The following is a 12,249-nucleotide window of genomic DNA, read 5'->3' as shown; positions in this document are numbered from 1 at the left end:
GGCTGGCTCAGTTGAAACAGCATCCTGTACACCAGAAAGGTCGTGAGTTCAATCCCCAGTCAGAGCACATACCTAGGTTGCGAGTTTGATCCCTCAGTGGGGCGTGCACGCAGGAGACAACCAATCAATGTTTTTCTCTCTCCCTCTCTAAAGTCAATGAATTTATCCTTGAGTGAGGATTTTCTTTTTTTTAGTTTCTTAAAAAGTTGTAGGACTGGGTGGTGGTGGTGGTTCCACAAGGATGTGCGTGTACTTAATGCCACTGAATTGTACATTTAAAAATAATCAAATAGCCTTGGCTGGTGTGGCTCAGTGGGTTGAGCACTGGCCTGTGAACTGAGAGGGCACCAGTTCCATTCCCAGTCAGGGCACATGCCTGGGTCATGGACCAGGTACCCAGCAGGGGGTGTGCAAGAGGTAACCCATCCATGTTTCTCAAACATCAATGTTTCCCTCTGTCTAAAAACGTAAATAAGTAAAATCTTTTAAAATATATATATATAAAATATATAAAATATATTACCGTATTTTGCTGTGTATAATGCACACCCACGTTTTGGGCCTAACTTTTAGGAAATAAATCTTCCAATTCGGTGTTTTATTTATATTTAGATACTTGTTTTTCGTATTATAAAGGAATTTTAGCATTTATTTTTGAACATATGGTACAAGAAATTTTATGTAACAATTACAAAACACAACAGTACTACACATGTATAATGCACATCCTTATTTTTCCCTCAAAAATTTTCACAGAAGTCATACATGGCAAAAACTGTGTGTGTGTATAAATAATGCCCTCAAGAAGACTTTCTTTTTAGGATAGGTACCACCAAAGTGCAGAGATTTTCTAATGTATGTACCTTTTATCATCCAACAGTAATGGATTGTGCCCGTTGTTCACCTGTTACCTCACCTCCTTGCCAACGCTCTAGTTCTGCTTCAGGGCTGGGACTCTGAAGGATTTGCCAGGCCCTCCTGCTCTTCCTATTAGACCTGTTGATCAGAGAAACGAGGGATTTGGGAGGAGAAAAAGGAATTTGCCATTTTTCTGTTCCCATCAGCCCCTGCAGTAACACCCTACAGCCAGCCCCAGCTTCCAGCTTCCTGTGGGCCCCCTGCCCCCAGGCTACAGCCTCACTGCACCCCATTGGGCATACCAGAGCATTGCAGCTGGTCAGAGCTGCCCGCAGGGCCACAAACCCAGGCCATCCCAGCACGTGCTGGAGAGCCCTCCTAAGTCCCCACCAGGTCCTGTTCCTCCTCAGTATCTGAGCACCTGCCATGCCACGCCCCTCAGAAGCACAGGCCACCCTGCAGGATCCTTCCCCGGCTCCGGAATTTTGGCAACACCCCCTCTCCATTTTTACTGTCCAGCCCCAGGAGTAGCAGTTGCTTCCTTCAGTTGTTTATCTCAGAGTTACCTTAGCATTCCCTCTTTGTCAGTTTAACATTTCAACAACTGGCTAGTTCCCTGTATTAAATCCCTCTGTTTAATGAGGCCTCTGTCTGTTTTCCTGACTGCTAGATTACTTGGTATCACGAGTGGTCTCAGGAAACATCATCAAAGATGGTTCAAGAAAAAAAATGTTTGTCTACTGTGGGCATTTGTGGCTAATTCAGCAACCTGTGATCTGTGTTCTGTCTACAACTCAATCTTAGCTCCTATATTTGTGCCTGTCAGCTCCAGGGTTAACAAAAGTACCATCTTGTTCAGTAAAGTAGTTGGGGATTAAAGGTAGGACTTTGCAAGAAGTGTTAGTGTGATTTATTTAGCTTGAGTTTGATTACGTTTTTGCTCTGTGGTTTTCCAGTATATTTGCAGGTTTTTCCTCTAATAGGTAGGGTTTTGTGATGGTACCACTAGGACTTTCAGTTTCTATAGTATTATCCTCCATAATTTTTTAGGTGTCTGTTTATCCAATATCCATTTTGTGGATGGCCCTCATGACAGGTGCCCTGTCTTGCCTAGGTCGTGACCCAATGGGCCATCGTGTAATAAGCTGAAACTCAATTTCTTCTCTCCTGAGTTTTAAATAGGAACTCTATTAAATACTTGTAAATATACATTGTTTTTATAGCTCATTGTCTTGGGTTAGTGGCTCATTTGATTCTGACAGAAACTGAGATGAGTAGATACAGGTGTTAAATGAATGTTGATTTACCATGTAGATGGAGAAGAACAAAATCCAAGAAAGTACAAATAAAAACCCCTGAAGACCCCAAGATCTGTAGATTTTTATTATGGCTACAAAATCGTACTTTCATTCTGTGAACTTGATACTAAACTTAGTTGGAGTTCACCTTCATGGAGAATTAATAGTGGGTTCGATTACTTCGAATGCAGTGGGGAAGTAATGAGTTATCCTGCATGTACGAATCTCCATCCCTTCCCTTGTTTTACTTTCTGGATCTTGAAGTGCTATTTCAAGTTGGTAGGCAGTTTAATGGTTTAAAGTTCTGAATTTTGAAATTGAGGGGTGAATATTAGTTGATGACAATGAAGCAAAGAGATAGTCCTGTTTGTCCCTAGCTGTAAAACAAACTACCTAAAATTAGTTGTCACTTTTTTGTGAGTGACTTGCGTTACCAGGGAGAGAGGAAGTACTTGTCATATAGATTACGTATTACCTGGACATTGTAACGAGGCGCACAGACTGCGGATACAGGGGTGTCGGCATGACATACAAGCCTGTTGTTTTTGTTCCAGTACTGTAGTCAACAGAATTGAAATGTATCGTGTGGCCGCTCAATTCAAGACTCCGTGCCCAGTGAGGTGCTATAGGGGACACAACCAAATAAATACAATAGTCACTGCCCTTAAGAAGTTCATCAAGCGTGGGAGACAGGCCCATACTGGAGTACGAGACAGAGCTGCTGTCATGAAAGAGCGGATGATACACAGTCCTGGGAAGCAGAGGAGGCAGAGCCGAGGCCAGTGCGGGGGACAGTGAAAGTGGGGAAACAGTCTTCCTTGGCCTTCAGGAATGAGTTGGCTAGTGGCTAGTGGCAAGGCAGGCATGAGGAACAGTGTGTTCAAACCAAAGGGACCCTTTGCTAAGAGTACTGTTCCTAGTGAAGCATGCATTGCTGCTGTCCCAGCCATTACAGCTTCCTAAATACTTGACTGCCTCCTGTAAATGTTTGATTAAGCCAGTTCTCATGATAGAGAGGCGATTACTGGAAATGTAGTTGAACGGTCTGCATGCACACACAACACCTAAACCATGTCTCATTCTAATAAATTATTACTGAGAACAGTTCTGAAAATATGCCTTCATATTTTTAGAAAGAGTGAACTGATGAGTTTGATCCATTGATGAACCAGTTATCTCTGTTCCATAGACTTAAATCATAACCCCGTCTGCCAGACTGAGGGGTGTAAACCAGCCCAAATGCACCTGCTTTGGCAAAAGCAGCTCGGCGCGCACGCGCAGTGAGATGGCAAGCGTCCCCAGCAGTGGCCTAGCTGACAGACACATCAGGAGCTCCCAACGCGGGAGAGAACTTCGCCACTATTACTGACTGATTGCATCAATTGGGTGTTTAGCTTTTGATGGACAACATTAACAATAAAGCCACTAATTTTACTAGATCTCTTTCTTTAAAAAAATTGCAGACCTTTCTGATGCCACCCCAAACACAGTTCAACAAATTCCTGATTAAAATGGGGTGCATTTCATTATATCAAAGAACGTCAATTTGTTTTAAAGACAGAAATAAAGAATGCTACCTTGTCAGGCAGACTCTTTCTAGTGCTAAACCTCACAGGAAGACTGTGGTCTCAGTGTGTCTCAGACCTGTCAGTCCTTGGGGTCCCCATCTCCACCTTTACGGTCAGCTAGTTAAGCCCACAGTTACCTCAGGAGCCCCTCAGTCCAATAATGATCTCCAACCATCTTGTCAAAATATAACTCAGAAAACAACTTTTCCTTCCATAATTCAAAGCAAAGGGTTTCAGTATAAGTAACTCCTTAGTTTGGATTCCCATCAAATTATAATCGGTCATTCACAAGTGCAAATAACTGGATGTTGGATCTTGCCGTGAACTGAACAGGAGAGAGCTGGGAGCAGAAGGGTGTTGAGTACCTAAAGGGGAGTCATGGAAATAAGGGAGGAAATGGTTTACGAGGAAAACAAAGCCAAAGACCACTGGGCCTACTTCCATTCGGCTCGAGTCTGCCTTCTGCCAGGCTGGGACAGAACTCTGACATTCACCACACAGGCGGTCTCCCCAAGGTCCTGCTGCTGCTTCTCACTCTCCGGTGACCCACCTCTGACCACAGAACATCAGGCACCCCAGGGAATGTCTGCCCTAAAAGTACACTGGATGGAGGTCCCTGCTTGGCACCCCAGCCATGGCCCATAGGCTCTCTCCCCTGGGTATTCAAGTTGGAATTTGCCCTTTAGGCTGCATATTTAGCTAGCCTGTTCCCTGGACCTAAGTGAGCTCGAATTTCCACTTCTGGGGAAAGCTCTCTTCTGACCTCAGTTGGAGCCTGCTCTCTCCTCCGCAGCTAGTCGTTTAAAGGATCCATTTATACTTGCTATCTCCACTCTCACACCTCAGTTTCATTTCTCACTCCCCTGCCGCCTGGCTCCCAACCACAACTCCACCAGTACTGGCCAATGTCCCTGACAACCGTCTCTGCTGCAACCCAGTGGGCGGAGGAGCACTAGCATGCTTGTCTTGCTGTAGGGCCTACAGACCCTTGAAGTACCCTGAGTGTCTAGCTGGCCCTTAAAATAAGTCTGTTTTCATGAGCAACAGTGCAGCCTAGTGGTCAGAATGTGGTCTTCAAAGCTACATCGTACATGTTGGAATCTTGACCATTTCCCAGCTATCTAGTCATTTGGTAGGTTATTTAACTGTGTGCCTCAGTTTCCTCACTTGAGAAATGGGGATAATATTAGATGCTAGGAACTTCGTAGGGTTATTGTGAGGATGAAATGGGTATCTGTAAACTGCTGGTAACAATTCTGGTGCACAATCAGTACTCAGCAATTAACCATTACTGTTGTAAAATTTTAAAATAATTTTGGATGCAGCAAATTGCAAAAATAGTAGTTACCATGTACCCTTCCCTTAGTGACAGCATCTTAAATAACTATAGTACTGAAATGAGGTACAGGGAGAGGGGTGCCCCTGAGTTTTGTGGAAAAACCCCACAAACCTTGGTTGGGGCGGTGGGGGAAGCAGATGATATGGATTAAGATATTTTGCATATCTATAGCAACTTGGTAGCTGGTTTAATAGCTGTGCTACCATGTGGGTCAAGGTAGGTGTGACTTGAAGGGTGTCTCCTGATTCATGACGTAGCCAGAGGAGGTAGGTTCCCCCGGATCACTGAGTCACTCATGCCCTCACTAGGGATAGCAGCCAAATAATGTAAACTGCAGAAGACGGGCAAATGTGGCTCATCGGGGGAGGAGTCAGAGATGAAGTTGGGAACCGTAAGGAAGGAGACACGTTGCCACTCTGAGCGTGCCTGCTCTAGCTGACTGACTCTGAAGACTCTCCCTTACTGGACGCTGACCTTGGGGAGACCACCTACGTGGTGAATGTCTGAGAGTTCTGCCCCAGCCTGGCAGAAGGCAGGGACAGACCTGCTGCCTTGCAAACCCGGACTCTGTGTGGACTCTCAGGATTTAGGTCTTTCCTGAACTTCGCCATGATCCAAGTGCACAGGGAGGCTGATGACAACGTACCCCAGATCCTGAAGGAGAGAGCTGCTATGTGAGGATGATGACTTGGGTGCCTTCCAGGGGGGTTGGAGAACTGTTTACGCAGCCAGCCTAAGAATATGGGAAGCCCTGCTGGTGGGGCTCAGTGGACTGAGCGCCGACCTGCAAAGAATATGGGAACTATTAGGTTTGCTTTTGGCTTAGAGCCTTTTGGGGAACAAGGGAAGTGCTGGGTCTTGTGGAAAAGGAGGGCGCCAAGCATGGGTGCTCTGAGGCCCCCCAAGGTTGGAATATTGTAAATAAAGACCTGCTACTTCCAGCATTAATTGTTGGGTCATTCACCATGTGAAAGGCCCCTGTCTGCTCGGTTACAGTACGATGATCAAAACCAGGAAACTGACATTAGTCAGCACTATTAACTAAACTACAGACCTTATTCTAATTTCCAGTTAATTTTTCTTAATGATTATGTTATAGTCCTCTGTCCTGTGACTTTACCCTCATCCCTCTGCCTCCCTCAGCCGCTTTGGTGTGCACCACTTCCCAGCGCTCCTCAGCAGCTTGCTTTTCCAGGGCTCTCTGCTATGGGTCCCTTCCAGCTCCACCCAGGCTTCCTCTCCTTCCTCAGCCTCCTCCTGTCTCTCAATCAAAAATAATCATCATAATAATTACGTTCTCCACTGCCAGAGGGGAGAGGGAGACTTGGGGGACTGGGTGCCAAAGGTAAAGGGATAGAGCAGTTCGGATTGGCAGTTACAAACAGTCATGGGGTAAAGTCCAGCACAGGGAATATAGTCAGTAATATTGTGATACTATGTATGATGTCTGTTGGGTACTGGAAATATCAGGGGAGACACTTTGTAAAGTATGATTGTCTAACCACTATGCTTTATACCTGAAACTAATACAAAATAACATTGTCAACTATAATTGAAAAAATTAAAAAATAAAATAATAATAATCGTGTTCTCTTCCCCAAATCCCTTCTTCTGCGGCTTCTGTGGCCCCTAATGACAGTGTCCTCAGAATATGTCTAAGTATCTCTTCCTCTGCTTGTGGAGGGGCAGGCTCTTGGCTTCTCCCCAAGTCACTTCCTCACTTCCTTCATTGTAGTCAGGCACCTAACGGCCTCGTGCTTCAACGGAGGTCGGCCTCTCTGCAGCCAGGGGGTGGTACACCCACCACGATAATTCCCTCCTTTTGCTGCTGATTGGAGGAGCATGTGACCACGGTCTTCGTTTTTTGTTTTTTTCCCCAAGATTATCTTGAAATATATTTGAGGTGTTTTTTTTTTTTTTTTTTTTTAACATGTTGGTTTCATTTGTAGGAAACTTCACACCATTTAAGTCTTACCCTGTCCGTCCCGGTCCGTCCCTCACCCCTCATCCCCGCAGATGAGAATGTGAAGCCGCTGTTTTCCTCCTCCCTGCACCACCTCTTTCCCGCAGGCCAGCTGTGACGGTGTTGCTCTTTTCCACTGCTCAGCAGTCCTTCCTCGTACGATCGAACTTAATCACAAACTAGATGCTCTGACCCTTGGATCGCGCTGAAGCTAAGCCTCGGACCCCAGGAGAGAGGAGGAGGCTGCTGCCCCTCCCCGAGTCTTCCTCCAGCCACAGGAGGCCAGAGGCAGCAGGGCCGAGGTGGGCGGAGTCCCCAGTGCACTTGACCACAGCTTTGCCAACAAACAGGAGTTCGACTCGATGAGGTGGTTTCTGGGAAAGGGTTTTATTCCTAAAAAGACACAAACAGGTTCCCTGGTGCCTCTGGAATGAATCATCTTCATGGCATGCTTGGAACTGCAGTAGCTGTCTTAGGACTGGAAAGGCATTCTGCCTTTGGACAGTCAAAATGTCAAAGGCAGATGAGAAAAATGGGAAGAATCCAAGTCCTTCCACTTTAGGACTGAGTTAACTGTATCATGTTGGTATGTAAGATTACAGTTTACCCCGCTTTTACTTGGGATTGTCCTTACCAAGAGCAGAAAGCATCCTCACTAACACCTCAGGCCTCGGTTCTCAGCCTACTTTTCAGTGCCTACACTCACCACACCTGTGTTCCACCTGCATGCCAATTCTCCCAGATCTCCAGCCCAGATCACTCCTGAGCTCCAAATACATTGATCAAGCCACCTACTGGCACCTCCACCTTTGCCTGCCACACGCACCTCAAAACTCAACATTAATTGAAACAGGTATTACCTTCTACTTACAAGCCAGCCCCCTCCAACCAGTCCTCCTGCTCTTCGTATCTCCAGGAAAGGAACTGCAATGTACTAGTTTCCCAATTCGGAAACTTGAACGTGATCCTGGACCTCTCCCTTTTCTGTTCTCTAAATCCGCTTGGTCTTCAAACCCCATTGAACTGAATCATCTATCCAGCCTTCTACATTAGTTGAAGCCTCATAGTTCCTCATTTGCATTCTTACAATATACTCGCTGACTTGTGTATATATTCCAACTCTCTCTAAAAAATACTCTCGTTGACCATAACTATTTATTAAATCCCCCTTTATCATCCAAACACATTCAGAAATCCCATCATCCCTAGAGCGTTTTCCCCAGATCAAGAGATTCTCTCCCAACTCTACCCAAGTTTCAGAGATAGTTCCATAAATGGCTTGTAGCAGGTATGATGTTATCTATCCAGTTGTCTCAGGGAGGTTAGGAACTTGTCCCAATCTGCAGAACTAGCAAGGAGTGGAGCTGGGACAGAGCCCCAAGTCTTCAGACTTCTTGTCTTCTCTCACAGTCTTTGAAAAAATTTACTGACCCTTTTTGTTACATATATAATAATATGTTTCTTAACAGAGACAGAAGGTAAAATGGTGGTGGCCGGGGGCTGGAGGGAGGGAGGTGGGGAGTAACTGTTTGACAGGTACAGAGTTTCAGCCGGGAAAAGGAGAAAGTTCTGAAAATGAGTGTGCTCCACAATGATGTGAATGTATACTTAAAAGTGGTTAAAATGGCGAATTTTATGCTATGTACATTTTACCACATGAAAAACAATGCAAACTATTGAAATGGGGGAAAAAGATATCTTTGAATAGCTCAACAAAGTTTATAAACCTCTAGCCAAATTCATCAAGAAATAGAGAGAAGATACTAGTTACACATGTCTGGAATGTAAGAGGGGACGTCATTACAGACACTTAAGACATTAATGGAAAATAAAGTCATAAACTATGTGTATAACTTTAACAAATTAGATAAAGTGAACAGTTTTTTAAAAATACAAACTGCCAAATCTTATTCAAAAATAAATAAATATGGTACTTCCTCAACCTGCTGAAGGTCACCTATAAAAATATAACACTAACCTCATACTTGATGATGAAAGACTGATTGCTTTTCCTCTAAAATTAAGAAAAAGGCAACAATATTTTTACTTTAATTAACATAATACTAGAGGTCTTAGCCTGCAATGAGGCAAGAAAAGGAAATAAATAAAATATAATCATCTCTATTCGCAGATAGCAAGATTGTCTCCATAGAAATTCACAAAGAATTTACAACAAAACTATCAGAACCAATAAGTGAGTTTAGCTAGGTCACACGAAACAAAATAAGCAGAAATCAATCATATTTTTATTTACTAGTAATAAATGTTTGGAGAATGAATTTTTATAGTACCATTTAAACAGCACCAAAACAACAACAACAAAAAAAATCTTAGGTATAAATCTAACAAAATGTATAAAAGATCTCTGCTAAAAACAACAAAATGCTGATGAAAGAACTTTTTTAAAGTTCTGAATAAATAGAAAGATACGATGTTTTCATGGATTAGAAGACTCAATATTGTTAAGCTATCCACTCTCCACAGATTTATCTATAGATTCAACCCCAATCCAACCAAAATTCTATAGGACTTTTGTAGAAACCAGCAAGCTGATTATAAACTTCATATGTAAAAGCAGATGAACTAGACTAGCCAAAGAAATTTTGAAGGAAAAGCCACACAGAAGACTCACACTGTCTGATTTCAAGACTTAACTATAAATTTATAGTAATCAAGACATAACAGGGAAGAAAAAGGATAGACATATAGATGAATGGAGCAAAATAGGGTCAAGAAAAAGACCCACATGTATTTGGTAAGTTAACTTTTAACAGATGTTGAAAAGAAGCAATTCAGTGGAGAAAGGATAATTTCTTGTTTTTTGGTAGGGTTTTGTGTGTGTGCATGTGTGAGAATGGTGCTTGAGCAATTAGCTATTCATGTAAAAAAAAGAACCCTCAATCTACACCTCTTATCATATACAAAAACTAACTCAAAATAGGTCATAGACATAAATGTGACACCTAAAACCACAAATCTTCTGGGAGAAAACATGAGGGGAATCTTTCTCTCAGCAAGGTCCTAGGCCCTCTCGGCCACATGAGGCAGGTTGACAGGCTTGTGGCGAAGAATAAGTGAGATAGCAAAATGAAGGTGGCAATGCAGTCCTGCTCTTTTAAATGTTGGTTTTTGTTTGTTTTTTGAGATTTTATTTATTTATTTTTAGAGAGAGGGGAAGAGAGGGAGAAAGAGAGGGAGAGAAACATCAATGGGTGGTTGCCTCTCGCATGCCTCCTCCTGGAGTACCTGGCCCGCAACCCAGGCATCTGTCCTGACTGGAAATCGAACCAATGACCCTTTGGTTAACAGGCCAGCGCTCCGTCCACTGCCACCCCAGCCAGGGCTAAATATTGGTTTCTTTGTCACTTCTCTATCTCTCCCATGACTGATCCCCAAAGTAACTTACTACAGCCTATTTTAGAAAAGCCATCAGAAATATTAAGTGATTGTGCATAAACTGAATGCCAAGAATGCTTCTGGATGGAACAGCCTGAGTGCTATTCATTCAGTCTAGCATTTTTATTAGACTTTTTATTTTTCATAAAAATAAAGGGAGCCCAACCATCTGTTTGGGGCTTTTAAAACATATGACTGTTCTTAGCTACACAAATTACCCATACTTCAAGCTGTTAAAATTAAGCACAAGCTTCAAATATCCGCTGATCAACGTTATCAACATTTCTGTTGTGTGGCACTCAGGAGTCACACTCTCTGTTCTTTCTTTCTTCTTCTTCTTTTTTTGGGAGGGCGGATTATTCCCCAGGTCAGGATAGCTCATAGCTGGGTAAAGAAACCTGTGGTCTTGACTTCCTGGAATTGTCCTCATGCCTTGAACTAACATGGAATTCAACTAACATGGAATAACCTTAGGAAACCTCTTGTGGATTACATTATTACCTTTAATGAGGGATGTTGTTGAGCACATTGTAGGACTAAATTTCAATTTTTTTCTTTACTTTATTGTAGAGTATATATTCATTAAGCCACCTCCGATCCCTTGGGAAATTATATAACTATAATAAAATGAAATGTTTAGAGGTCCTGAACAATCACTGAAGTGCTTCTGCAATAATGCAAACTGTCCATTAGGGGGAGCCAGAGCACCAATGATAAAAAAATGCAAGTTATAAATTGTGCAATTTCTGAATTAGTCTTTATTATTTTAATGCTTCCTATTATATAAAAGGCATATATAATTAAAATATATCATTTAATATATTTTATATTTCAGCCTTCATAAGGCTGAAGATTTTAAACATAAAGAAGTGTAAGAGGTAAAGAGAGTGCAATAATTTTAAAGGTAAGTATTTTGATAAAATTTAATTTCCTTTTTAATCTAACTGTCATTTAAGGAAAACAAAACCTTATTTTATTCACTAAATCTACTTGGCATGGCTTTTTGATTTGCGGTGGGGACCACACTCAGAGACTGACCCGTGGCTGTGGGCAGGGGCTGCAGGGCCAGGGGAGGAGAGGAGCGGCAGCACTCAGCGTCGCCATGAGAAGTGTGACCGGTAAGGGACCCACAGGAGCATGAAAGGGATGTGACAGAGACCATTTTCTACAAAGTATGACAGTCCCTGAAACACTGGAAAAATAAGACAGACTCAACAACATCAAGCACCTATGTGAGGAACAAGAGGCTGCAAGTGTAAAAACTCTTCGAAAGGGAGAGAGAGCGAGAATTAGAGTGAAGGCTATAATGAATGTTGTAAGTATGTAACCTGGCCCCACCTTGAAGAGATATGATCTAACTCATATCACCTGGAAGCAAAGCATGATTTCAGCTGCTACATGATTGTGTCAGGCAATGATTAGACTTGGGGTCCAGAAAAAGGGTACTGAATCTCCTCCGGTTTCTGTCCTTGACAATTGGAGTTTGGCACAGAGAGTGCTTGGGGAGACCATTGTGAGGCCAACAGGAGAAATGCAAGGTGGTGAGAAAAGGCTTTCTCCAGGCCTCTTAGAAGGTGGCATTACCAGGAGGTGGCCTGCTGTGACAACCAGAGGGAGGAGGATCCTGCAGACTGCACTACGGTTTCCCAAGTCTCGTCTCTCCCAAAGGTTTTTTTGTTTTGTCCTGTTCTGTTTCACTCATTTTTATTGTAGTATAACATACATAATGAAAAGAACATGAATCACAAGTTGTATAGCATTTTTCTCAAACTGAACAAGAAAGAGTAGCATCAAAACCTCAGAAGTTACCTCCTACACACTATCCTA

This window comes from Desmodus rotundus, chromosome 10, assembly GCF_022682495.2.
Source record: "Desmodus rotundus isolate HL8 chromosome 10, HLdesRot8A.1, whole genome shotgun sequence".
Lineage (NCBI taxonomy): Eukaryota > Metazoa > Chordata > Mammalia > Chiroptera > Phyllostomidae > Desmodus > Desmodus rotundus.
Note: the sequence above shows the minus strand (reverse complement) of the source record.